Source organism: Taeniopygia guttata, chromosome 5 (assembly GCF_048771995.1).
Source record: "Taeniopygia guttata chromosome 5, bTaeGut7.mat, whole genome shotgun sequence".
NCBI classification, from domain to species: Eukaryota; Metazoa; Chordata; class Aves; order Passeriformes; family Estrildidae; genus Taeniopygia; species Taeniopygia guttata.
The window spans coordinates 14,000,444-14,028,373 of NC_133030.1; the positions used below are offsets into that span (position 1 = coordinate 14,000,444).

At 43.5% G+C, this 27,930-nt stretch overlaps 1 protein-coding gene across 9 annotated transcripts in view; it reads left to right on the top strand.

The window, feature by feature from the left end:
- Positions 1-6: 6 nt before the first annotated feature.
- Positions 7-27,930, top strand: part of DENND2B (DENN domain containing 2B) — a 155,040-nt gene continuing 127,116 nt past the window's right edge. For 6 of the 9 annotated variants that reach the window (XR_012056233.1, XR_012056234.1, XR_012056235.1 and 3 more), the window contains exon 1: positions 2,493-3,040. The gene's annotated coding sequence lies outside the window, so the exon portion shown is untranslated. Of the gene's footprint in view, positions 208-2,482; positions 3,041-3,162; positions 3,761-27,930 lie in introns of those variants that run through there. The other 3 variants (XM_072929630.1, XM_072929635.1, XM_072929631.1) reach the window with 3 other exon arrangements.

The window sequence follows — 27,930 nt, forward strand, 5'->3', positions numbered from 1 at the left end:
CACCAGAGCAGATCCCGCCGGGATGCGGCCCCGCGGAGGGCGCGGGTGGCCTTGTTTGTCCCTTACGCCCGCGCCCTGCCCTGCGGTAACGCAGGACAGACGCGTCCGGACGGGCATTCCCGGAAAGGGTCAGTGAGGTGCCCCCGGATGCCGCTCCCCGCATGTCGCCGCCTTGCGACAGCGGGGAAGAGCCCCTAAAAGCCGGAGGTGAGAGCCCCGCCGTGCTCCCTAGGGGGAAGCGGTGCTCCCTGCTGCCTTTTGGTTACCGTTCCGCGGCACGGGCTCCCGGTGCCGGTAGGGGGCGGTGGCCGGCCGAGTGCCGCGGCTGTGGGCGCCGGGCAGGGCTGCGCGCCCGCTCCCCCAGGGGCGGCGGGAGAGCCCGCGCGGCGCTTGGGCCTGCCAGCAGCGGTGGCCGAACCAGCCGGCTCTGTCCCGGGAGCAGCATTGGCCGAACCAGCCGGCTCTGTCCCGGGAGCAGCATTGGCCGAAGAAGCCGGTTCTCCCCGAGGGAGCCGGCTCTGTCCCGGGAGGGCAGCGCCAGGCTGCGGTCACCGCTCGCAGTCACCGCAGCGGCTTGGGAAGTGGCTGTGACTACGTGGGAGTAGAGCCCCTTCGAGCCTTCGCCAAGCTCATGTGCACCGAGGTGACAGTAGTAAGGAAAAATAAGCATAAAAACTTTCTTTAAGTCCCATATGGCCAAGGATAACATGGAGACCCTGATCCTTCAAGTCCTTCATTCTTGTTGAGAGCTTTGCTAGCTGTAATGTCTTTGACAAGCAAGAAAAATAATCCTCTCCTAGTTTACATTTTGTTGTCACCCCCCAGTTGCTTAAGCAGAGCAGCAGCCAGCCCCCGCAATAAACAAGCCCTTCACAGGCTGCTTGCTCATTAAGACATTGAAAGCCCCCATTCAGTGTTCAAATCCAGCTTAACTTTAAGTTTGGTCTCCTGTACTCCAAAGAAAATTTAGGCAAATTGCTGGAGTGCCTGAGATCTGGGGAACTGAATGCAACATAAAGTGAGGAGAAAAACAATGTTTGATAAAAGCAATGTTAGTGTGTTTGATGTGGTGGAGAAGCAGCCAGAACAGACTGCTTCCTGCATAATTGGAAGCTGAACATCTTTGCATCATGCTTGTTAGCAATGGTCTCCTGGAGAGGTGAGTGGGCTTGCTATGTTGCTGCTCTTGTGAAATAGGCTTGAAATAGATTCCTATGTAATTTCATAACACGCAGAGAAAACTGTGTTCATTTTTTATTCCTGCCAGGTACTTGTAGCAGTAGCTTGTTGTTCAGGAGGTAAATTATTCCTGTTGTGTTGAAATTTAAACTCCCACCATTTTTTGATGTTTGGTGACACAGTTTTTACTCCTATTGCAGCTGAGTAAATACATCTGTCCCAAGAAGGCTGACAACTGAAATAGTTTTTGCTTTGAAACACACATTCACATCATAATCCAGATGAGAGTTACCCTTATTTCCTGTACATTCATTCTTTTGAAATATAATGGAGGTTTGTGAAATGCTGGGCATTTCCACCAGATTCCTCTTTGTGTGGGATGATAGATCAGAATATCTGAAGACAATGTATTTCATTTTACTGGTGAGGTGGCAAAAGCCAGGAATAGTTTATCCTGAGCACAATGAATTTCATTTTACTGGTGAGGTGGCAAAAGCCAGGAATAGTTTATCCTGAGCACTTGTTTCTGGGCTCAGGGAAGTATCCTTGAGTAGGAAAGCTCGTAAACATTTGCCTGATGCTGAACACTATTTTACTTCCATTTCAGTCAAAGGAAAGAAAGTCAGTAAGTGCTTAGAAGTTCCAGAAATGCGTAGTGCTGGAATTTGTATTTTAAACTGCAGAATACACGCTGCTCTTTATTTTTCTTCTGTACCTAGAATAATTTGGTTAATCTATTGTGAAGTGACTTGTTTTATCAATGTCCACATAACACTTCAAGATCTAGGAGCACTCTCTGTATTTTGCAAAACTCATGGTCCTGCTAAGAGCTATCTTAGCCTCTTCTGTATTATTTTATATCAAACGTTTTGGGTGCGTTTCTCATCTGCCAAACCATCAGAAGCCGGTGTGCCTGGGAGGTGGCCTGCACAATGCTGTTGGTGGCCTGCACAGTGTTCCACGCAGGGACTTTCTTTACCCCAGGGAACCCTGGCTGGGCCGTGCCAGCGAGCGGGACGCTCGGGCTGCCCAGGGAGCTGAGCATTCCACATTGCTGCCAGAAGCTGCTCCCGGGAGGCTGCATCCCAATCCAAGGAACCCGGCACGAAGTGCAGGGACACGCCGCTGCCTCCCTCGTCCTCCGCAGGTGCTGTTAGTGGAGCACTACCCCGCGGAGCTCGGAAAGGCCCGGGCGCTCCCTGGTTCGCAGCTCCCTGATCCTTATGGGAGCCATCTGCCCCGCGCCCGGCGCAGGAAGCGCGCCTCCCGCACTCCTCCTCCCTTCCGCTCTGCCCCGCAAGCGGCTCTGTCCCGAGAGGAGCCCAGCGCTCGGAGTGTTTTAAATAAAAGACCAAGCGGCATCGCCCCTCCGGGCTAGAGCGAGGAGGAAGGCTGTCAGTCGGGGGGCTCGGTCCTCTCCTCCTCTGCCCATCGCATCTCCCCGCGGACCAGCCGGCCCTGCCTCTCTTGCTCCCCTCCCTCACGCCCGTCCGGGACCCGGGTTTGGGGCTGGGGGAGGCGTTGCCCACCCCTCCGCGGGGCCGGGGCGAGTGCTGCCGGCGGGAGCGGCGGCTCGGCAGCCCGGGGCTGCAGCCCGGGCCGGGCTGCGCTGCGCTGGGGAGCAGGTTTCTTTGTTGGCTGCCGGGTGACTGGTTCCCATTAATCTCCCGCACTGGTCGTGGCCGTCTCCACTTCCTGCCTTTGCATACTTCTCTCTCCCTCGATCTCAGTCCCTTCCCACCCCCTTCCCTCCCCCCTTTCTTTCCCTCTTCCCAGCTTCTCCAAAAAAACTACAATCGCCCGGGCTGCGGGACGGGGGCTGCAGGCGGCCGGCGGAGGGAGCGCATCCCTGCGCACCTCGGTAAGGGCCGGGGAGGCGCGCTGCCGGGCGGTGGTCGCCTCCGGGGACCCGGGCAGGGGAGCGGGGCTGGGGGGAGAAACGATTGCTCGTGCTCCGGGTGGCCGTCCCTGCGCGCCGAGAGCCTCCCGCGAGCGGGGCGGGCCGGGGATGCGCGGCGGCGGCAGCGGCGGGCGGCGGGGGCTCACCGGGAGCTGCGGCTCCCCGGACCGCGGAGCCCCCGCGGCAGCGGAGCCGCCAGAGGCCGTGCCGGTGCGGGTCGGCCCCGCAATCCTGGCGGGACCCTGCCCTGCCCTGCCCCGGGGGAGCGCAGATGGGCGGGGGTCCTGGCGCACGGGCGGAACGGGGACTCGGTTCTCCCGCGCTGGTGCCGCCGCCGTGCCGCGTGGGACGCTGCTTTTTGCGAGGGTGGCGAGGGCAGAAGCACCGAGGAGGGACAGAGCCCGCAGAGGGACAGAGCCCCCGGGACCACTTCGGTCGGACCGGGGTAACTCCAATCCGGCTGGGGAGCCAGCGCGCCGAGCGTGGAGCTCTGAGCTGGGGGAGACGGGGACCTGCGGCACTTCCCTTCCAATGCCCACTCGCATCGTCTGTCCAGCCGGCTGCGGTGTTTGCGTGCGTGCTGAAAAATGTAGAGGAGCCATCTGGACTCCGGTGGAAGACTTTAGGATCCCAGGACAGATTTGGCTGAAGAGCTAAGGGAATTCTGCCGCAGTTCACTTGGTGGGAAAATCAGATGTCCTGCTCTTGGCTTGGTACCAAACGTTTGCGTTACTAAGGTCACTGCAATCAAAGAGTAGCGGTTACATGCGAGAGAGCCTTCTTGTGTTTACTCCAGTTTTGTCACTCAAATGTACTTCGAATTTAGTAGTCAAGCTGAATGAAGCCGAGTGCATAGTATTACTGCATGGAGTATGTCAGTAGTAGTGTTTTTTACACTCTGCACTGACTTGGGGAATCGGTTTTCTTTCATTTTTATGGTGGTTAGTCAGACTTAACTTCAGGTATATATATTAAATAATCTAATAAAATTGGAGTGATCCAAACCCATGGAAGATGAAGGATGAAACTGTTAGTTGTAGTCTGGTTTTTGATCATAGGATGAATTGAAGTGAGGTTGATTTGACTTTAAGACTTAAGAATGTTTTGTTTATACATGATTAATTTATAGTTGGTGGATGAAAACTTCCATATAGTGGAAGGGTAAGTTAAGAGGGCAAAAGTAGGAGTATCATGCATTTAAGGTGAGGTTTGAGGAAACAATTTATATTTTAGGAGCACCAAAATTTAACTTACATTGTGGTGATCAGGTTATGCAGGTGACATAGTGGAAATCTGTTACCACATTGACATATAAGAGTAAGATTTATGGGTTTGACCATTCATTTCCCTCTTACTTTAAGATTTGTTATTTAAAATAAAATAACTAAATAAATAAAATAAAATGCAACACATTTATAGCAATGGTGATGACTTTATCGAGTTACTCAGGAGTGTAGTCAAACATCTTTTAAAGTTAGCTATAGTGCACTGGACTGACCGGACTGACGTGGAACTGTTACCTTGCTTCTGGGATGGAACCAGTATCCTCAAGAGTATGGAGTGAGGAAAGAGGCTTTTGGGACAGGTTGACAGGGATGGAGGTGCTGGGCTTCACTGGGGCATGAAAGACTGTCCTGCTCAGAGAAGGATGTGGCATGTGTTCTCCTCTTGTGTGCAGAAATAAGAGTCCTGGCCTGGCCTGGCTTTCTGCTGCTCCCTTCAGGGTGCTAAACTCCCCCAGCCAGCTTGTGTGGCGTAGTCACTGCCCTTCTGGCTCAGGGGGAGAGGTGCCTTCTGTCCTCTCCTACCCCTGCAGCATGTTTGTGCTGTGGCTGCCAGAATGTGCTCCAAGAAGCTTAGGATCAAGCATTGCTCTTTCCCTTTAAGCAAGTGCCTTCATGTACACTGCAGCTCTTTAAGGAGTGTGTGACCCCTTATTATTGGTGACCCTGTAAACCATTGTGTAATCTGTTGACTGTAACATACCATGCCAATTTATTCTTGGTTGGGAAGTCTTGCCAAGGACTTGATGGAATAGCATGATTTTGTCCACTTTATTGTTTTCATTGTGTTTCATAAACATCTAAGACCCTCTGGGAAGAATCACTGGGGCGGCTGGGCCTCCTTTTTTTAATTGCTGGTTAAATAAATGTTGCCAGTTAAAAAAAAAATTAAAGTGGTATGCAGGATCTCAGAATGCCTGGAACTGCTAAACACTCATGTTTAGGAAGCAGGACTATTTTTAGTGTAGGGGCATTTAAAGAAATGATACAAGCCCCTTGTGAAGAGGTCACTGTGAAGTACACTGAAGAGCCTGCTTTTAACTGGAAAGTAAACCCAAGTTTCCCACAGCTGAGTAAAGCAAAAGAACCAGATTCGTGCTTTTCCTGCTTAACTGAAGAGGGAAAGGATAGATTTTTTTTTGTTAGTCTACTGTAGTGGAAGTAAGGATGCCCAAATTCTTATCATATGACAACAAAAATGCTGGTCTTAATGACACCCTCACCTATCTGATTTTCTCCAGTGAGTGAGTATCTGCAATGGAGATGTAGGACTGAAAGGCATTTGACACTTTTGAAGAGGGGCTGGGAACTGGCAGTTGAGAATATGGTGTATCCCTTGGGAACTGTGTTTGTTGGAAGTCAAAAGTCCCTTGCATGAATCCATGGTCGCCATTCTTATCTATACTTAAAAGAACAGGGGTAAAAGTAGAGAAGAAAAGATCATGTGTGTTGAGAACTCCAAGTGATCTGGGCTCCTAAATCACTTCTGAATAGGGGACTGAGGTTGCCAAATAAATTACTGTGATTCCAGAGAAGTCTTTCCTCAGTTCATCTTCCTGAAAAATGGAAGTCCTGGCTTAAGAGAATGTGGTTTAGGTCAAAGTTACCACTGTGTGCCACAAGCATCATGTTGTCTATGAGGTCTTGAGTAATCTAGCTATGTTTAATGTAACCCAGGTTCCTGCAGTGCAGAAGACCAACATCTGGACTGACAGACTTTCAATGTCTGAAATGATAGCAGAGCTGATTTTTGGTTCAAACATCATTGATGTCTTGTTTAGAATAAGTTTAGTTTAGATTATGAATTTGGGGGTTTTTCCTTTTTGGTTTTTCTATTTCTTTCTTTTCCAGTTGCTGAGTGCCATGTGTGTTAGTTTTGTCTGTGTGCTGTAAAGTGTGTGCAACTGTTGCTTTTCAGATTTTTTGGTCTGCAGTTGGGATTTAGTTGGCAGTGCAGACAGAGACAAGTTTGGGGAACTGAATCCAAATATTTACATTCTCAATTTGGCCTAGTTCTTGTGCTTGTAAACATTCTTAGTCAAATTGAACTTTGGTGCAGTTATGAGTGGCTTTGCCAAGCCTTGGAGAGTCACACACTATAAGACCTGAAATTCCCCCTTTTGGGAAGAGTTTTGGATATTTTTTGGGTGGACATACATCATTTGAGAGTTAGTGCTCATCATTTTTATCCCTTGTTCTACTGCAAAATCTTTTCCTGTTTGTTGGTTTTTTTTTCCATGTAGAAATGCCTCATGCTGATGAGCTGTGTCAAGTTAAATGTCATGGAGGAGAAGTCTGCCCACTTATGAGGTCCTGTGCAGATTCCCTAAATCCTGGTCTCCTATGCTGCTCTAGATCTCTGGCCCACTAGAGAGAGGCCATGGTGGAGATTCCCTTCTTTCTGTAGCTACCCTTTTCCTGGTCCTTGTTGTTTCATTGTGCAGAAGATTTTAAAACTGATTTGAGCAATGGGCTTCCTTATGGAGTTTCAGATTTAAATCCTCTTCTCATTCTTGTAGGCTTTGAGCAGCTGTCAGATTTTGCTAGAAACTTTTTATTCACTGAGGACTGAGCCTAAAAGATGAGGACTGAGCCTAAAAACTCCATAAGCAGTTGAACTTTCTGAAGTCAACACTACTACAAAGTGTAGAGATTGGGATCAGCTACTACATTAACACTTCATGGCCAACCCACCCTCTTGTGAGTGGATTGTGTGTTCCTGTTTGAGGCTGTTGCTGGTAGTCAGAGTTTGCAGTTAGGAGAGTTTAGTTGCAGAGAACTGGAGACTATTCTGGGACAGAGGTGACTGCAGTGAGTTACAGTGAAAGTTCTTACTCATCAGCTGAGGTCTGGAGCTTTGTGTTCTTAGCCAGCTGAGTCTGGCCTAATTTAGCTTAATCCACAGTGAACATGTTTAGAGTAATGTAACTTAGAGTGTATTCTCAGATAGTTAAGCTGTTCAGGGAAATGAATGGTCTAATTCCTACAGCCATTCCTACAGTGCTTTTGCTACATTCTGCTGTGAGTGTCTGACCTTGGAGATGTGCTTGGTAGGTTGAGGAATGCAGGACAAGAGTAGGTGTTCACTTTTAATGCCACCTTCGCCCCTTCTTTGAAGATATGTTTGGTGGAGCTGTGTCTGTAGGCTGAAAAGCTGTCAGCTGCTGCAGTGCAGTTGAGAATTCAGTGAACTTGTGCAAATGGAGAAGTCCTTAAGGACTCAGGAAAAACTCAGTGGGTTTCTGTCGGAAGTGCACCCTGTGTATGTTCACACACACAGGAACGGGATGTTATTCCAGTGTGAGTATATCTGTCTCCTAATTGCTCCTTAAAATGAAGATGTACGGATGCTTAATGTGTTAACATTTAGTGTTAGGACTGGTGCCAGGACAGGAAACCAGGTCTTTGAGTTGAAACTTTTAACATTATTCTCTAACTCCCACGTTATTAAAAACAGTCACTGCACAAAGTTTTAAAGCCATAATTCATTTTATCATTTTAATGAGGTTGTCACACTGAATTGCTGGTTTGCATTTTTTTCCCTTAGGAAAAAGATTAGTTTTCTTCATGGGACACCCAGTCACAATCCTAGGGGACAGATGCTAACTGACTAGCACTGTGCAGAGCACTCTGCTCAGCCTGCTGTTCCAAGTACTAGGGCAGAGACCAAAGATTTTGGGAGGGCTAGTCTGGAAGGTCTTGCAACCTTTCTTCAGCAAGGAGCAGATGTTTCAGACACTGACTCTGCTCATTGTTCTGGGAAGTCCTTCAAGTTAGGAGATGAATCTGTCTCTTGACATTTTTCCTTTCAACTTGAGGGAGTACAAATAGTTTTTGCAATATGGGGTGAAATTAATGAGGATTTCTAATGATTTTGATCCTTTGTCCTCGTGAAAACTCCTATCACTTGAAGTCATGGGAAGGGGCCTAGAATCATGTTTCTTTCTATGTGGGCACAAAGAGAAATGAGACATATTGACTGACTCACTGTGTGTGAAAGTGCTTCTCATTTAGGCTATAGGATTGTAATGATTGAAGTTTCCAGTTTGCCTCATATCTTAATCCTGGTTCTAGGCTCACAAAATCCAATTGTCCAGTGTTATTCAAATGAGCTTTATGAGCCAGGAATATTGTTTTATAGATATAGCAAATGAGTAAAGTGCAAAACCTTACCAAATAATCAGCAAGCTCTGATTATTTCCGCTAAGAAGTTTCAAATCGAGCTGCAGTTCCATATCACAGCTTGTGCTTTTACTGCCTGCTACATCCCTGCTGTAATGTTAACTTAATCTTTGAGCAGAACACCACCTGTGCCACTCAAACTGCATAAGAAATAATTGACTTGAATGAAAGTTGAGATTTGGATAGGAAGGAGAAAAAAGGGATCATAAAGAAGAGGTGTAAAATCATCTGCACCTCCCTGAAGGCTATTTCTGAGGATTACTTACTTAACAGTCTCCAAAACCATTAACACAGCATTCAGTTCTCATCAATACAATTCACGCAGCTTTAGGTTAGTGTGTGTATTTCTGGTGTTTTATGGATGTATCCACCAATATTTCTCCTGTGGAAATGAGTAAATATCTGGAATTATTTAATTGTACTAAAGGGAAAACAAGGACAAGCGCAGGGAGTTCATGTTGTCTCCTTCCTATCACCTGTCTTGTTTGAAAGCCTTTGGGACACTCAGGGGTACTTGCAAGTTTTAATGGCACAGCCCTGGTTGCCTGGTTTTGTTATTACTCAGCCTCAGGGTATCTTGCAAGCATCCGTCCCTGCTTTCACAGGTGCTGAACCTTAGCACTTCCCTTCCCAGTGCTAAGGATTGGTGCAGAGGTGTTTCCTACTGATTGGCCCAGTGTTCATTAGCCTCTGAAGCAGCACTACTCTTGCTGCTGTAGTTGTAAAGCAGCTGGCAGAGGAGCTGCTCTTGGTGTCCTTGGGCCTGGGAAGTGAAGGGGGATGTTGCTAGGTGGCAGAACTACCTTCTCATCTAGTGCCAAGGTGAGTTGGGGATAATTTTCTTTTGCCTGCTCTGCTTTTACTGTGGCTGCAAAACTTGGATAACACACGTAACTCTCTAGAAAAAATAAATTCAGGAGAGGCAAGGGCTCTCAGACTCTTGCCATTTTATCTGTAAGCAAGGCTTCATCTAAATCCTTGTGCTTTGGGAAAGGTTTTCTGTTAGCTCCCAGGGAAGTGTTGTCTTTTCCTCAGTGTTCTGCTTTTCTTCTTTCTCCTTTTAGCCCTTAGCTTCCCTCAGAAAGCACTCCAAGCCCACCAGCTGGGCTGTAATAAACTCTGTGTGTGCCATAATCCTACTTGTGCTGGTGCTTCCAAGCTGTAGATGGATGTGAGACCTACATTTTGTGGATGCCACTTCCACTGTGGCTTGGGATTTGTTAGGCCCTAGGAAGGGGATAAATGGTGTAAAATTCTTCATCCACTTGTGAGCATCAAGGCTTCTTATCTGTGACAGACAATCCATGATAGCAGCTACTTAGCCTGCTGGTGACATATTCCTTTGTTTGTCTGTTCTGATACTGACATTTGTGTCTAGTGGAATGCCAAGACTGCTTTGTGCTGTTAAAGAGTATCACATAAGATTTAATTGTGATTTCAGCTTTAATTCTGGCATTGCTTGCCATTGGGTTGTCTCTCTGTGAGACAGTTATTTGTGAGCTGAAGAAACCAACAGAGAAGTTGGTGAAAGTTCAGATAAAGCTCTTTCTCCCAAACAAAGCAGTGAGAGAATCATGGAGTTTGCAGTGATGGGCACGTGCTCCAGAGAGAATAACAGTGGAAGGTAAAGTTGAGACAAATACACTGTCTGCTTATTCACCTCTAAGAGATTGCATCTGGAGGGGGGGAACACTCTGGAAGAGGAGATGTGTGTGTCTTATCTTTACAACTGTATAGATCATTGTATATTGTGGTACTTCTGGCAACTGAAAAATGACAGGCATTAATACTTAGCTTAAAAGCACAGCCTGTGAGAAGTATGGGAGAAGTTTCTTGATGCTCTGAGTGAAGCCAGCTTCTCTTTTAAAGGTTAATGGTTCACATTCAATCCATTGTCATTATTTTTAGTAGAGAGAATGATTTTGTACAGAGAGCATGAGATGAATCTGACTGATTTTTGGCACACTGGTGTTGACCTAGAATTACTGTGGGTAGACTGATGTGATAGAGGAAAGAATCTGGCCTATTCTTAAATCTGGAGAGAATGTTTGGCTTTGCAGAAGTGTAGCTGAGCCACCAGGCTTGGAGGTGTGCTCTGGAAGCAGGACAATTAAGGTAGGTGGCATATTCATATGATAAATTCAAATATGTAATGCATATGCATGAGTCCATGGATAATGGCTAAACCAGCAGGAATACAGCCCTGCATAGCCAAGTGCTTTGTCTTGGACTAAAAACTTCCTTTTCCCTTTCCCGTGTGCTTTGCAGCAGGACAGGTTGGCAGGCCCATCTGCCTGTCCAGCCCAGGCAAACATGTAATGGGAAGGTCAGCTGGGGTGGAGACCACAGAGCAGCTGCTTTGGGCTCCATGAATAATCCCAGCAGTGTCTGCTCACCTCTTCCTCACCTGGCACTGTAGTTCTGGCTGCAACTTTTCAAATTGTTTTCAAATTTAGTTTTTTAAAAATTAAATTTCACCTCCTAGTTAAGTAAAGAGTAAGGGGCAAGCACATGTTAACTTTTTTTTTTTTTTTTTTGTGGAGACTTAGGATAACCCTAAATATTGGATAGTTAGTGAGAGGTTTTGATCCAGGATTCATTGACATAAATGAGATATTATATATCTGTATATAATTTTTGTTTTCAATATACAGTGAAGACCTACCTTCATAACTTCTACAAACTGAATGGAGTATTCCTATACTGGGTCTAATGGAAAAAAGGTTAATTTCATCTCTAGGCTTTATCATGTAGATTTAAAAAACCTGAATGATGAGGGCCTCTGAATCAAACAAAGATTAGTAGTTTTTTAGGAGTAGGGCAAATAACAATAAAAATTGGGAGCTGAATTCAGATAGTAGCAGAAAGATGGTGAGAAACAGAGTAGCATCTTTCATTTGTAATTTTAAAAGCTCTGAACAAAATGTGGACAAATGAATGAAAGACTGCATCTGACTTTAGTAGATGCGGGAAACAACAGTGCAGATGAGAAGGACTGGGAAGGTAATTCTGGGAAGAGATAACCTTTTTTTTTTCATTTTCAGTGTAAGTCTTAGGAAAGTCAGAAATATATTGTGAGGCAAAACATTTTCTTTTGTATTGAAGTACAAGTATCCAGAGTAGTGCTTTTGAGATGACAATATTGCTGCTGCCCTTCAGGGCTTCAAATGGCTTCCACCTGCCCCCACAATGTCAAATGTGATTCTAAGTGAAGTTACTTTTCTTCAAAAGGTGTATGATCAAGTGGTAAGACTATTGTGAAATTACAGGCTTTTAATACCCTGTTTCTTGTCTGGGTAATCTCAAATATTTATAATGGACTAAGGTATATATAGAGAGATATGATGTTAATACTTTTTTTTCTTGAAAAGGATGAGTTCTTCTGTCTCTGCTTATGTCTGACTTTTGAGCCTTTGTCATAACCATTATTTTTGGTTAAAAGGAGGCAGTTATTTTGTGTTTACTATCCCCATCCTCCCTGCCCCCCATTATAAACCTGTGCCAAGAGGCAAAGATACTTTCTGGTACATCAGTGTGCAGCTCAGGTTTACATCTTATGTAGAGTATAGTTTTATAGGCTATTCAAAATATATTAATTTACCAATTTCTTTTCACAAATATTTTGAATAGTGCTTTCTGTATGTGGATTAAATTAGCTGTTTTTAAGGGATGGAAACAGATTTGCTTTGACAGACAAGTTATCACAGCAGATATTTCATTTTTGGCTAAATTTCATTTTGACCAGGGAGCGGAGAACATAAAGATCCCTTCTACCTTCACAGTTTCTGATCTTTATTAGTAAGTCCTCAGCTCTCTATAAAGCTTGACTAGGTTAGATTCAACTAGAACAAAAAAATGCTCTGGCTTTTTATACAACCCTGCTGAGATTTTCTAATTCACTTATGATAATTAGAGGCTCATTTTCCATTAAAGTCAGTTTGAACCAAATACAAAAATCCCCAGTGTGGCTTTGGCTTAATTGTTTAACAATAAAACATCTACATGCTTCTCTTAGAGGGAACTCAGGACCTTCACATTAGGAATGTGCAGGTAAAAGGCAGCAACTTATTGTTTCAGTGTTCTCCTTGTATTAAAGATACTTCTACATGTCTGTATATATCTCTGTTGAAGCAGAAAAATACCTCTAAACCAATTTGGCCCAAAAATACCTGCTTTTCTTCTGTTCTCACACTTGGAAGAACACAGGTTTGCTCTGTAATGTTGGTGTTTCTGTACTTTTCTCCCTTTGATTTTGAAACAGTCTGGGAATAATCATGCATGAGGAAGAACATGTTGATTTTTCTCCAAAAGAGAATAATTTATTTTTCATAACAACTGGGTGCAATGTCTATGGAAAGAAAGTAAGTAAGAAATCTGGGTAAAGAGTTACTACCTAGCAAATCTTTTGTCCAGTTGCTGCTTTTTTGCTCACTCATTGAGAGGTCATATAAGTCATTCCAATACCTGGAACCTCAGTTTCCCTGTGCATTTGTAAAACAATAACTGATATCTCCCCACATACTCCTGAGATCTGGATGTTAAAGAAACAAAAGTAACCAGATGTTTGTATTTACCTGTTTTTTTTTATGACATGTACCTTTGCAGTTTGCTGCACTTCTTTTGTAACCTGGAAAGGTTGTGGTAGGCTGAAATTGCCCTCTGAAGGGTGGTGGCAATTCTCCTGTAGAGTTTCAGTGAGCCTGAGCAGTGCCCATGGCTCAGAGAGCTCTGAACCCGGGAAGGCTGAAACTCGTGTTTGTTCTGCGCCGACACCTCAGGCCGAGCAAGGAAAAGGTGTTGACGTTGGAAGGAGCTGCAGCTCTGCTCCCTTGCCAAGTATGAGGTGAAACCTTAAAGGAAGGAATAGCAATGATGTGTGACCCAGCAAAGGGTGTTCAAGACTATTCTCTCTGAGTAGCTGGACCCTCTGAGGTGTGTGAGTACTCACCATCTGCCAGCCAGGCACTCTTGTGAGAGGCTCAAAGCATCCAGGTTTTATAGGCCTGTTAAAGCAGTGCTGTTCAAGATGCTATTTTTTTGTGATACAGCAGGATTTCTGACTTTTCTTTTTCTCCTCGTATTTCCCATTGTCCAGGAACTGTAGCATCTATCAGGTTACACTTTCATTTCAACAAAATGCTACCAATATGCTTACAGTTAAACATGCTACATAAATACCTTATTTTACTGCTTTATTAAATGTCTAACAAATCTGTTTGGCAGCCACCTAATAGGAAATGGTGTATAGGTCTCTCTTGCGCATTTACTGAGCTCTAAAATTTTTAGGTTCAGGTTAAATTGGGTTTTGGATATCACTTTCTTTGAAAAAACTTTTCAAATAACTTTATTTCTTTCTCAGCCCTTTAGATTCTGTAGAGACTCTGCTAGTTTTTTATATGTGCTGCCTGTTTGAACTGACTTGAGTCCCCTGAAGCAAACCTTGCTGCAACTTTTTCAAATTTCACTTTTGTGTAAATGGATTGCATTTGGATCAAATATTTTTAAGCTGCAAACATAAAATAAAAAAGGGGGAGAATAAGCAGGTAGCAGAAGATTTGTTTACATCCTTAGCTGTGCTTTACTTTCGCTGTGTCTTTTTACAGATGTTTGGTACCACAGCTGTAGTTTTTCTCCTGTATCCTCTCTTGTGGAGGGGATGCAGGCTGGGGAAGTGAACTGCTCTCTTTTCTTCCCCCAGTGTTTCTTCTGGTCTTTTTGTACATTCATGTAGACTTTTCCAGAGCTTGGATCACAAGCTGGGTTAGCTGATCTTGCATGACAGCACTTTATTGTATTTACCAAAAGTTTCTTTCAGTATCACACTAGATTTGTTGCTACTCTGGAAACTCTCCTTTCCTTGTAAACTGATGGCGGGAGATAGTTTCATCAGGAGACCAGGCTGGCTGGCAATTTCTGGCTCAGATGGAGGAAGAAGGAACATTTAAGGGACAGGAAATGCTTTCAACTTGTGTACCATGAGACTGAATGGAGGTGATTTAGTATATTGGCTACTTGTTTTCCTCAGAGCTCTTCTCTGTCCTAAGGGAGTCCCTCCTGCAAAGTCTCCTTGGTTGAGGCAGTTTGTGACCTACCCCTGGCCCCACAGCTGCTCCATCCTCAGGCGGTTTGGGCATGTCTTTACAGTGGGCCAAATGCCAATTGCATATTTGGGACTGAAACCCCATGTGGTTGTTGTTTGTTTTTTTAAGCCAGAAAAATAAATAATGAAAATATGTCAGGTTTTTTTTGTATTTTGCAAAGGATGTTGTTCACAATAAAGACAATGGAAATCTAAACCTTGGACTACATTAACACACTTGCATTTTGCTGAGGTAACTCAAGTATTTAAGCGCATGCAAACAGCATGATACTGTGTTTCTTAGAAGAGGATCATGAAGCAATGATAAAAACTCCCAGCAATGTGAAAGTGGACTTAGGCCTTTGCAGTGGTTTGTTTCCTGTTTGGAAATGTGATCCATTGATTATTTTCTCTACTGTGCTAAGTAGCAACAGCAAGGAAATTGAAAAGCAGGGACAAGCAACTGTTTTTCCCTAACTGATACTTAAGGTGATCAAATTCTATATCCTGAGTGATGCCCAGTTTGTGCCACCTGGGAGTGTAGCTGTGAGGAAATCAATGCCTTTAATACACTGGATTTCTGCTCCATTTGTTTAGAAAGCTGCTTCTGGGGGCTCACTGCACAGTGAGGATCGTGCTTCTGGCTGGAATTTGCCATGCCCACCTACAGTGCCCTTCCTTACTCTAAGACTGAATGTCAGTCTTTTCTGCAATGTTTTTGAAAGACCAATGAAGGAAAGTAATCTGTGCCCTGCTCCCCTGCTTATCAGGGTATTTCCTACTCCATTTAATGTAAAAAGGTGAAAATAGCCCAGCATGATAGTGTGTTACTCTTGCTTGAAGAAGCGGGATGACATTTTCCAGCAGGCTTGGAAGCAGAGTGGAATCTGCCTTTGAATAGAACAGTGGCTTTGGCAAAGCCAAGTGTGTGATATGAGACTGGTTTCTGCAAAGTCCTCTAAAGCATTCTGGCTAAACTAGGCTAGACAGACTGGGAAAGGCTCGGTCTGTGGGCAGAAGACCTCCCAAGAGCCTGCTTGTTTCTGTGATTCAGTTCATGGCATCTGTCCTCTGAACAGAGAATGGTCCAGCAAGGAGCTGAGAGCATAGTCCTCTTGGACATCATGGTTTTCAAATGAGATCTGCAGCAGGTGTTGAGCTTAACACTTGTGCCTGTCTGCCTGAGGAGTTCAAGGCACCCTGAGCTCACCAAAATGTAATAATGATTGCCCTGCAACATCAAAGTGTCATTTAAAGATAACACAAGACCAGCCCACCAACACTGTTAAACAATCACAAACAGTACAGATTAAGTTAGCCTCTAAATCAAACCAGGAAAACCCTCCCTTCTACTCTTACCAACCCCTACAAAGATTTGTTGCTTTTGACTCCTCCTTGGAAGATTACCAAATTTGGAAATGTGAGTTATTTCTGACCAGTTTGGCATCAAGAATAGGGTGCTATTTAAGTACTTTTATTTTATTTGGTTACTGTACTTCTGCCTTACAAACTTCCCCTCTTTCTCTAAATGGATACAACACTATTTTGTCCTTTGTGCCCTCTATGCTTCTCTGGCTTTGCACTGTTAAATGAGTATTATGTTCTGCTCCAGAAATAGCTGTATTCCAGATGAAGCAATTTGTGTGAGTGCCTAATTTTACTATTTATTTTTCAAAGGTGTTGCAAGGTTACTAATCATTAAATGACTTGAAATCCTTCCTTGAGGAGTATTCTATGAGTTGAAGAAGCATTTAAGTCAATGAAGGCATAAAGATGTTGCCTATATGTACTTTGAAATCTTTAACTCATATTTGTGTTGGTAATTACACCTAGCTCTGACACAGCACTTTTCAATGCAATGCTCCAAAGTGCTTTGCAAAGCTGGATGGAGCTTTGCTAGAGCTAAAGGTTTTGATTCAATGAAGCATGATTAAAATATGCTATTTTGCTTGTGCTGAACACTTTCTGGAATTCATTTGATGCTCGGAGAACTTCCTGAGGAGCCAGAGTGGGCTAAAGACCTAACTGAAACAGAAACAAATCCAGCAACTGCTTTTTATGGGAGAATGGACATATCAGCACAACTGGCTTATTGTGCAACATCAGGTTTTTTTTGTTTAATTCAAACATGAGATAAAAGCAAGGAATGACACTGTGGATATTGTAATGTCCTTTAATAATTTTAGCCAGTATCTCCATTCTGTAGGTTAAGAAATCAAAGTGGAGGAAAATAAAATTACTTGCATGACTTGAATTGCCAAATATGCCAAAGATGGAGCTGGGGCTTTAAGTCTTCTGGCCACAAAGCTTCACCATAGTTTAACAAGGCACTTGCTGTACCATTTTTGCATAAAACCCATTATTTCCAGAAATCAAAATTCCAAGCAATGATGTGTAGATAAATAGTAACAGTCAATTTCTCCTGGTCAAAGAAAAGGGAAGCTAGGTCTACATCTAGTATTAAGTGCTTATGCTGCAAATGAGAACAAAGCATTCAGTGTTTCACTGCTGATGTATTGCAGTATGCATGGAGCTTCTTGGAGTTTGGAAGCAGAAATGGAACTGGAATGAATTTCCACAGAACTATAGAAAAACAAAATGGATTCCTGCTGTTTATCAGTGTTTCTAACAACATACCTGTTATGACATCATAGAATAGATGATAAAATAATAGTGAGATATACCTGTGGCAAGGTGGATTTCAACTAGAAATTTTTGAAGGTAATGGATCCAGACAAGTACTGCTGTGCTGCTTCACTCTTTGTTGAGGTCATCCTGAAGACAACACTTAACTCTGCAATGCTTTGCTGTTGGGAAGTGAAAAGAAGGTACTGCCCTCAAGTCAGAAAAGGCCTTCCTCCAACAGAAGGCAGAGCTTCAATGACCCATTTATTGTCTTGACATTTTGTTTTATTGTTCCAGTTTGCAGAGCAATCTCCTGAGGTTTCTAAAGTATGCATGAATAAGAGAGAAATGAACTCTTAGTTTCTTTTGGGAATTTTAGCTTGGAGACAGGCTTGTCTATTTAAACATATCTCTTGCTCCTATTGGCTTTGGCAAGAATCTGGGTGGCACAGTACCCTACTCTATCTCATCTTCTACTTTTTCTCCATACCTACCTTCATTGTTCATGCCATGCTGTTTGTTAACAACTCTTAGGTCTCCTCAGATGTTTTTTTTTTTCTCATTGACTGCCCTTTATTACCTTTATTCATATTCCAGTGTAGTCTACAAGAATCAGTTGGTGATTGAAGCCAGATGTTTCTACATGCATGAACCGTGTCTGTAAGCAGTATCAAAGGTCCCCTTTTGATGTAAAAAAAGCAGATATAAGAAGTGGACAGGAAGCAGAGAAATACATGTTAACTTTGATTCATTTATTGGTAGTATACTAAAAAGAGGTCAGAGATGTCACCCACTAAAAATTCTCAGAGGTTGTGGGGTGACTGGACTATGGGTAGGTTTATGCAGCATTGGTCTTGAAAAATTATGTATGGGAATCTTCATCACATATGGGAGAGAAGTTGTGTTTATATCCCAGAATATAAATGAGATGCTAACTGGAACATCTTTGTAGTGTGGAATGCCTCTCTTTCCTTCACAGCTTTGCATAGTTCAGTGCTTCCCCTTCTTCATGTCCTCATGCCTAAGGAATGCAGACGAATAGCTGGAAAAGGTTTGTCTTAGTGCTGTTGGGTCATTAAGGTTCTTGGCCAAAATATATCCCTGACCTCCCTGGTCAGAGGAAATTTCATCAATGGCAGTGGTTGCACTGAAGCTTTAGCTAGAGTGTCTCAGCTGTTGTGGATGAGGCCTGAGGGTGCTGAAGGGGATAGATCAAAACCTGCTATAACTCTTGGTGTGTGTCTGCTGAAAACCTTTATGCCTAATTTCATGCAAGGAGAATGCCTGCAGACAATGCAGAGAGGCATTCCTCCTTTGTCCACATTTCCGTAAAATTTCAGGACACTTCTCATCAAAATCCCAGTAACAGAGGGCTTGTTGGCCTCCAGCTCCAGAAATTCAGCTCTTAGAAGGAGCTGGGCATCAATTATGAAGATGTGTAATCAACTCTGATTTCTTTTTTTATCACAAATTTTGAACCAAACTGCTTCCAACAAATCCGTGTGAGTGGACATGAGACATTTTCTTTTTTCCATAGAGCAGCAATCAGCGTGTCTTTCTGCTGCACAACTCATGCCTCCAGCAAGCTCTCTCTGAACTGGAGCTGTCTGCAGCCTTGCAGCACAAATGGATCTGAGCAGTGTGATCTGAGAGAATGTTTATGAAAAACACCAGAAATGTTGTCAGGCTGGCATCAGGAGGAATGTTAACACCTGATCAAGGAGAAGAAACAAGAGCCAAATTCTAGGATCTTGAAATTCAGCCAGCAAACTGGAATTCTGTAGTAAGCAATACAAAAATCTTGTAGAATATTCTATATTTTTCTTGCATTACAGACAGCTGTTTCTATATATCTGAATATAATCAAATACTCTGAATAGACCATAGAATCCTTTAGATTGGAAAAGGCCTCTACGATCAGTGAATCCAACTGCTAACCCAGCACTACCAAGTCCACCATTAAGCCATGTCCCTAAGAGCCACATCCACATGGCTTTTAAAATACCTCCAGGAATGGTGACTCGGCCACTTCCCTGGCAGCCTGTTCTAGTACTAGACACCCTTTTGGTGGAGAAGGTTTTCCTTGTATCCAAAGCTGTTTTCTCTCATCCTGTCTGTTCTTACATGGGAGAAGAAACCCACTCCCACCTTGCTGCAGCCTCCTTTCAGGTGACTGTAGGGGAGTGGATCTTTACAGCTACATTAGGAAAGGTCACATCAAAGCACTTGAGCCTGTGGAAAGTGGAACACCCTGACTGTATATAAACTGAGCCCTCAATAGATATTCCTGTGATGCTGGGAATCCTTTCCCATTGTCCCTCTGAGGAACATGAGAAGAGTAATTGAAGAATATGTACCTTAAATGCAGATCAATGTGCAAGTCACATCTGTTATTTGACAGTGTAGTGCTTCACCCTTTCTGATAAAGAACCCATATATGGGGAGTTGACATAATCTTCCTCAAATCATTAGTAACTGATTAGTTTCAGATAAAGTTTATTTTCTTGTTGTTATTGTTGTTCTTAGTCCCAGCCTTTCCTGTTTTGTGACCCTTGTGGGAAGGTTAGGTCTCAAGATGGGGCCAGGCTAATTTTGCCACATCCAGAAACCTAATGATTTAAACTTCTGGATCCAGTTCCAAATGACCTATGTTCCCATAAGGCTTGTGCTCATTGCTGAGCATTGTTTTATGTGTTTTCTTTATTATACTAAAACTTCATGAATGTCGTTGGCCACTGTTATGTACAAGTGCCTGCAGAACTGAATGTCTTTTGGGGAAGCTGAGTTTTGGTTTTTTTGCGCAAGCATGCAGTGTTGAAAAAGAGCAATGCTGACAATGTTAGAGCCCTAAAGTTGTCCTTTGGGAGAGAACATACATGATTTCTCTTTTTCCTCCAGGTTTCCCTCCTGGAAGCCTGGACTACCTGTGGGACCCCCAGGACACACATTCCAGCCCACTTTTGCTCTTTATTGTCTCATACTGTCCTTGCACATGTCCTCAGAATACGAGTGTGGCTTTTGTAGGTATCTGTACCTGAATAACCACCAAAGGCTGAAGGGCAAAGCTCGTTTTTAACTTCAGAGGAATAAAAAATCCAAACACAATCTCTCTCCCCTCAAATCCCCAATCCTCTGGGCATCTTTTCCCTGGAAAAAAAAAAAAAAAAAAAGAAAAAAAAGGTACCCAGAATATATAGGCAGTTATACTGCAAGAGCTTTTGGTTGGTTATTTAAAGACAACTCTGTTTAAGGGTGGGGTGTGGGTAGAATCAAACAGCTGGATGTAAAATGGTATCTCTCCACCCTAAAAAAATAATCTATCTCCAGAAATTCTATCTTGGTTTTTTGGTAGCATATAATGTAGGATGTCACCTATGAAGGTGCCTATACAGTTGATACTCTTTTGAAAGAAAAATCCAGATTTGAAACCTGCCTGTGTAATTTCCCTGTTGATCATATACTCCCTTTTTGGCTTGTATTAGTTTTGCATGTCACTGTGCCGCTTTGCAGAACTGCAATAACTTCTGAAGTTCATACAGTGCAGCTGGTTCTTGGTGGCTGTTCTTAGTGGAAATCAGCTCTCTTGATTTCTGTATCTACCTATAAATGGGAAAGAGAAAAAAATGTTTATTTGTTTTGTTTGAAAGGATGATATGTAAAGAGGAGGAGTGACTGTCCAAGACCAAAAATAAAACAGCACCAAAAATGAAACAGCACCAAAACTGGACTCCAGTTTTCTTCCAGTGCCTCCAACCTTGCCTCCCAACAGGCAGAGAGTAAGGCGAGGTCAGAGTGCTCACAAGGAATGCTGCATATCCTGAGGAAAACTCTGGTCCAGTTCTAGCATTGCTGTGGGGCTGTAGGGATGCTCCCTGCCACATTGCACTTAGTGCAGATAGCAGAAGCTTTTGAAATTTTGTTTCTGTGGGAATAAAAAACGTAAAGATTTTGTTTTTACTTCAGGCTAGCTAGGAAAGTCTGGAGAGCTGAGAACCTTGCTAAGTGTGAATAATTGAATTTATCCATCATCCCTTTTTGGGAGCAGGAAGTCGTGTGTTTCTGTGATACATTATTTCTGTTTGAAGAGAGATGATTGCTTGCAAAGGTGCCTTTCCTGTTCATACATCTGATTGTATAAGCAGGGATGTTTTGAACTCTGTCTGAACCAGATCAGTATCTTACCCTGGAATTGATCACCAGGAAAACCAGTGACCCAGTTCCCCAAACCTCCTCTGATACCAGGTGAGCTGCACCTTCTTCAGATTTTCCATGGGTCAAAACCAAGGTGCTGAATCCCTTTGAAAAAGTATTCTGATATTTCTCTTTCCTCCAAAATTCCCCTTTAATGCCAGCCCTGGTTATCATGCAATACTTGTCCTAATAATGCTCCAGAGTCCATCAAGCCAAAGAGGATGCCCAACAAATGGAAAATGGCGTGGGGTGCATGGCACTGTCAGGGAGCAGAGAGCGAAGGCTGAACCATGAGAGAGAATGAGCCAGGAGCTGAGGGTGACCCCAGCACAGGTAGGACAATGCTCTCACTGACCTCAGCAAAGCCCCATGGTGCCCAGTTGGGACCAGCTTGGTGGCAGTGACAGATGTCACTGGTAGCCCACTGATCACTGTGTAGATGCAGGGGGAAGAGCTGGGACCAAGCTAAATCCATGCAGCAAGTCAGGCCCAGCAAGAACAGGGCTGGGGGTGGTTGAACCTGCAGCATGGCTGAGCCTGAGCTTATCCTGGGCTTCTGGTCCCTTGGGCAGTGGCTTTGGGGGTACAAGTCCCAGGTCTGGCTGGACCAGGCATTTAAGGGTTGTTGGTGCACTTGGGGCTCTGACAGCTGCTCTGATGTGGGCCAAGCACTGACATAATTAATGGCACATGTTATTTACTATATAAGAATTTCTTCTGGGCTCTGTGAGACAGCTCAGTGACTAAAGTGCTACTGAGCATGAGTAAGGAACAGTAGGGCTTCCTTTCTGGAGGCCAAATGGTGAGTTACGAGCGTACCCCAGGGCAAAGCAAGGAAGAGTCTAATATTTTACTTCCTGAGGAGCAGACTGAGAAAGTGGTTGAGTTGTGATGGGTTAGGGCTCCTGCCTGTTATGTCCCAGGGTAAAGCTGAGGTGGGCAGCTGTGTGTTGAAGAGAGGGACATTTCTGGGATAATGAAGAGTTTGGGTGAATGTAAGTTTTGGAAAAGGTAAGGACAAAAAGAGTCTTCTCCAAATTTCTAGCCTAAGACTCTTCATGGCCACTTTGTGCCTAATTTTTCTGTGTCGGTGCAAAGAAAATGAACACAGGGAATGCAGTGAATAATATCTGCCTTGAGGGCTTGTGGAAAAAACTGGCTGAGCAGGTCACTCTCCTGGCCTTGCAGCAGTAGGTTGGTGACTCAACACTTGCCTGAAAATACTCAGTGCAGTTCTGATGTCCTTTAAAATGAAGGAATGTGGGTCTGGCCTCAAGCTTGTGAAGCCTGTGGAAAGGGCCATGTTGACTTCAGTGGTCTTGAGAATGAAGCTGTGCAAGGTTTGCATAGAGCTGCTGCCAGATGTGCCTCCCACCCACAGCTCTAGCAATGAACATGTGTGCACAAGGTCGGTGCAATTATGAGACAGTTCAAAGGGAGCTCTACATCCAAGGAGAAATCTTCATAGGCTGATCTGTGCCTCAACAATACACTTCCACACAGCAGCCATCCATAGCAAGGGCCCTCCCCAGAGAAGGGAACATCACACTCACCCTGTCCCCCAGGGCTGAGCTCTACGGGTGTTCTCTGGGAGATGAAGTTACTGCATGTGAGGTTCACAAAATAAACCTACAGGAAAGTCCTGCAGCTTGCTTGCTCACGGTTTGACCTGTAAGGAAGGTCTGTGGTAGCATGTGGTTTTGCAGTCAGCACAGATATTTTTGGGGAGTGAGGCTGAAGTCTAGGCAGCATGGAATGACTCATGTGGAAACAGTAATTTCAGGAGTCACTATGGAGGGGGTTACAAGAAGAGCTAGTGAATGAGAAGATGATGTTCTTAACTATCATGGCCTCTTGAGATAAGCTTGATGTGCAGATGAACATGCTGGTTTTTGCTCCAGGAAAATACTGGAAGTTTGATGGTGTGAAGCCTCCTACCCTGGCTTGGTGGATCTCATCTAAGTTGTTCTTATTTTCCACCTCCAGAGGGGCCATTTTTTGGGTATGAATCCCTCTGGTGGAGCAGGGAAGAGTTCACCTTCATTAGGTAGGGTTTTGTCACATCCTTGAATCTCTGTAGGGACATGAGAGCCGTGTCAAACACGGTGGCTGCATCCTGCAAGAAGAAATGGTCAGCTTTCACATAGAGAGACAAAGCTATAATTGAAACACTAGATGATTATCAAATATCTCTTGTTTGTGTCATCAAATATGATCTTGTTTGTGTCATCATTGCTCACATTGGGTCAGGGTGTGCTGATCTGACCCTCCAGTATTCAGTTTCCAGACTGGTTTATTTCTCTCCTCTTCATCTTTACACATCCTGTAAGCCTGCCATGTTGTGGTCCAGGTGCTGCTGGGTTTTTCTGGCAAATGAAGTAGATCTTGTTTGCTCAGTATACAATTACAGTGACTAAGGAATTTTAAAGTAAGACCTAGAAGTGTTGTCACAATGTGCTCTTACCCAATGTTATTGTGTGGGAGACAGTGGGTGGTAAATGCAAAAGAAAAAACCAACAGCTTTTCTTCCTTAGTCTTGTCAACTCTGCCAATTTTAATATAGGTTTCTTTTGTATTTGGGTTTTTTTCCTACCTTCTTTTAAGGCCAGAATTCCTGGAACTAAGTGACTATCAGAAATCTTTACCCTCTCTGGCTTTTATAGCTACTCAGGAAAGCTTTAAACCACGAGTCCCAGAGCTTGAGATCTGTAAACCTAATAGGAGGAGTACCACCTTTATTTATTCCTAAAATTCTGAGATTTGTTTAGGTCATCTCACAGCATCTAAATGATTTATTTCAAGGCATAAAGTACTTAAACCAGTAAAGTGAATTTTGTCTTATTTTCACTCTCCACTTGTTGTGTGGTGTTGGAAGGGAGAGCAGGAGATGGGTCTGTGACTCACTCCCTCTCCCAGCCAGCTGAGAGGTGTGACAGGAGGAAATTGTGTCTACCTGGAGTGGTCAGAGATTTTGTTCCCTGGCGGGAAAGGAGCTGGCACTTTGCTCAGGGCTGGGGTGAAGAGAGAACTTCCATTATTATCTTTCACACTGCAGAGTATTGGTAAGAGATGGACAAACCCACACTTTTTTCTTATTATTTACAGCACTGTTACTTCCTTACTGATGTCACTGGAATATACAGCAATATCTTTAATTTCTGTAACCTCCAAGCATGGCCAGAGGTCAATGAGAAAATAATTTGATACTCCAGAATTCCAGCTTTGTGTAAATAAATATTTTGGTAAATCCCTGAGAATGGAAGCTGGGGACCATGACAGAACAAGCAAACCCATCAAAAATATGTTTCCTGTTGTTTGTTTTGTATTTGGTTTTATTAGCAGACTGAATTTTCCAAGCAGGAGGATTGCACATACTGTATGCAATTTGTCTGAAAATTATTTTCTCTAGAAAGCGGGGGGAAAGGGAAGAAGAGGAAAGGTATAACTTTTCAGAGGCATTCTCCTACTGCTTTTGTCTTCCATTTAAAAAGAGATGCTGACTCATAAGCTAGAAGCTTTCTCTTGCATCAGGATAGTACAGCCTTATGGCCATGCTCTCTGCTTTGCTCCCATTTCAGGAACTGCACTGAAGGTGATAAGCAAGGCTGTTTTCAACCCAGGCACTCTCCTTTTGTAACATCTGCTTTTCAGAGCAGAGCTTTGCAGGAAATCAGATGTGATTGTGCATTGAGACTTTTTATATTCCTGTCAGCCACACAGATTATGCTAATTTGCTTCCAAAGTTTAATTGCGAAGAAAGCATTTTGAGGTTTGATTGGTCCTTGGCACCTTTCACTGCCTATCCAGTTCTATTAGGCAAAATACAACAGGTTGAAAACACTGAACCATTAAAAAAATAAATTGATCCAATCCTCCACCAACCCCCTGGCTCAAAAATCCTTCCAAAAAGTTCTGTAGAAACTCACCTGTTGATTCTGACAGCATGGCATGTGGGAGGGAGGTCTCCTTAGCATCAATGATAACCAAAATGAGTGGGGAGCAGCTAGTCACTCTGCTGTATGTTTTTTGGGTGTCCTGTAATTTGACTGCACTGTGGTAGCTTCAAAACTGGGCAGATTCCCAGTGTCCTGTACATACCTAAATAGCTGCATGCTCCTGATCAGCTTGGGAGCCCAGTGGCTGCTGTGGTGTCTGTGTTTTTGTGGACACATTAAGGACAGGAACAATCATTCACCTTCAAGTATCTGTGGATAGAGTTTCTTATCAGTTATTTCAACTCCTGATTAGCAGGTGCAAGGAGGTACTTGTTCATCTAAAACTCTGGCTAAATGAACCGTGCCTTCAAAGCTAACTATTCCACTTAATGGAGCAGCCTCTGTTGGGTAGATGCTGTGCTTTTGTAGAGGACTAGCCCAATTTACCTTTTACTACCATAAATTTACAAGCTTAAACCTATATTGCCTAGTATGTGTTTGCTCAGTATGAAGGTAGTGATTACAGCTTTATAAGGCATCAGAGGAGCATTAATCATCTGTAAATGGTAACAATCTGATTATTATAAACTGTATCTTTATGATAACCCATGTATTAGGTAAATAAGTGTTACAACCCTGCACTGAGGCATTGAGATGTTCATGTGACTTTGGGTAAGTCAGTGGTACCATGTTAAAGTGAAACTTAGGGTTTGGAAGATTTTAATCTGTCCACACTGTCACTGGCTGACTCCTGGCTCTGAGTTTACCTCCAGGTGGCCTTTCTAACTGATGATTGTAGAATCTCTTTCTTCTGCCATCTACCAGTTTTTATTTTAAGGAAAAGAGGCAGAAAATCAGGACAGTTAAAAATAAGTTAAATATAGCATTGTCAGGAACCAGAATGGCTTTACTTTGCCAGAGGAGAGTCGTACTTCACATGTGAATGATCTTTTGACCTCAACTTTTAAACCATGAGTTCAGGGAATAGCCATTTATAGAATTGGTTAGGTCTGTAATTCACTGTGTGAATAACAGGATGGTCTGAAAGAGAAAACAAAGATCTTTACTTCTCAACAATGAACAGAATAAAGACTATCAAAGTCTCTTGGGTTTTCTTGTTATTACTTGTGTTTTTTTGGCTTTTATTTTTTTTCATGGAGAAGAATTGGTGGAGTTTCAGAAATACATTCAATCAGTGCAAACCATTTCCTATTGTGGCTGGCAGCTGTTCTGTGTGTCAGATGACAGGCACAGCAACATTCCTTAAGAAACAATTGCTTGTGAAGAACAGATGAGTCGGAGTTTATGGTTAAGGGAGAATGCACCCCCATAAATTACTGCATTATTATATATCAAGAATACTTTTGTAGTCTGTCATTGAAGCAACCGTTGAGTGGGATTCTGCATCCCACACTTGAAAATGGTCCCAGCTCTGCCAAATACTTGAGCATGTGCTTGAAAGCTGAGCATCAACTTCAACAGCTTGCCTAAGGGCTGACTCAGGATCTGTGCTGGTCTGGAAGGCTGATGGAATTCTCACAACAGCTCTCATGTGGTGTTTCCTCTGGTGGGAGTTGGACAGCGATATTTGGACAGTTAGACAGCACACACAGTGCTTCCTGTTCTTGTGAAGTACAATGATCACTCCTCTTTCTTTTGCAAAGTTTATTACCTGGCTGAATCACTGGGGAGGTGTGTGGGTGACATCAGCTGGGGTGGTGTTGGTCTGGGGTGGGTTGGGCTGTGAGTTTCTTGAAGCTCACCTGTTGTGAGATATGGAATTGTGTGACACAGGGAGCAAAGTGAATGTGGAGAAAGCAACTGATGTTAATTGGTGTAGCTGCCTCCCATTAAGGAAGGAAAGCCAAATCAAAAGATTTGCCCAGGATTGACTAATGTTCTTGTATTTTTGTGTCACAATCCTGACTCCTGTAGCATGTGGCTAGCAGGGGTGTTATGTCTTAGTCATGATGTCTCACCCTCAATAACACAAGATGTGGTATTATTATGCTGGCTATGGATATTCCCATAATGATGTTATTTTTTTCCCCTCACAATATTGTTTTACAGTTTCCTCTTCTTTTAAGACAGAAAGCACTAATTCAGTCTCAGCATATTGATGATTAATTGATGTATCAGAAAGTTACTGTGTCAAGTAAGCAGCTGATCATGTGCAGTTGTAGGGTAGGAGAAGGGCTGTAACCTATTGAGTATATCCTGGCTCAGTTTTTGTACAGACTGCTGGGAGATCAAATTCACCATGCTCGTTTATTCCTTGTATTGATTCAGAGCCCTAAAGTGAAGATAGTTCAATGCTGAGATAATAAAGAGAAAACAAGTCTGACAGACGTTTTGTCATTTTTGGCAAAAGTAAATAACGAGTTTGCAGAGCTGTACAGCCCTGCCTTTGTGTTTGGAGAGTGCACATGATTTACTGCAGGAATCAGTTTGGCATGGTGTAGCTGTGCCGATTCAGCAGGACCTACCATTATCTTGTCATGTTTTTTAGCAAATTGACTTTTACAAGGCAGCAATTCAAAAACATGAAAGAGAAAT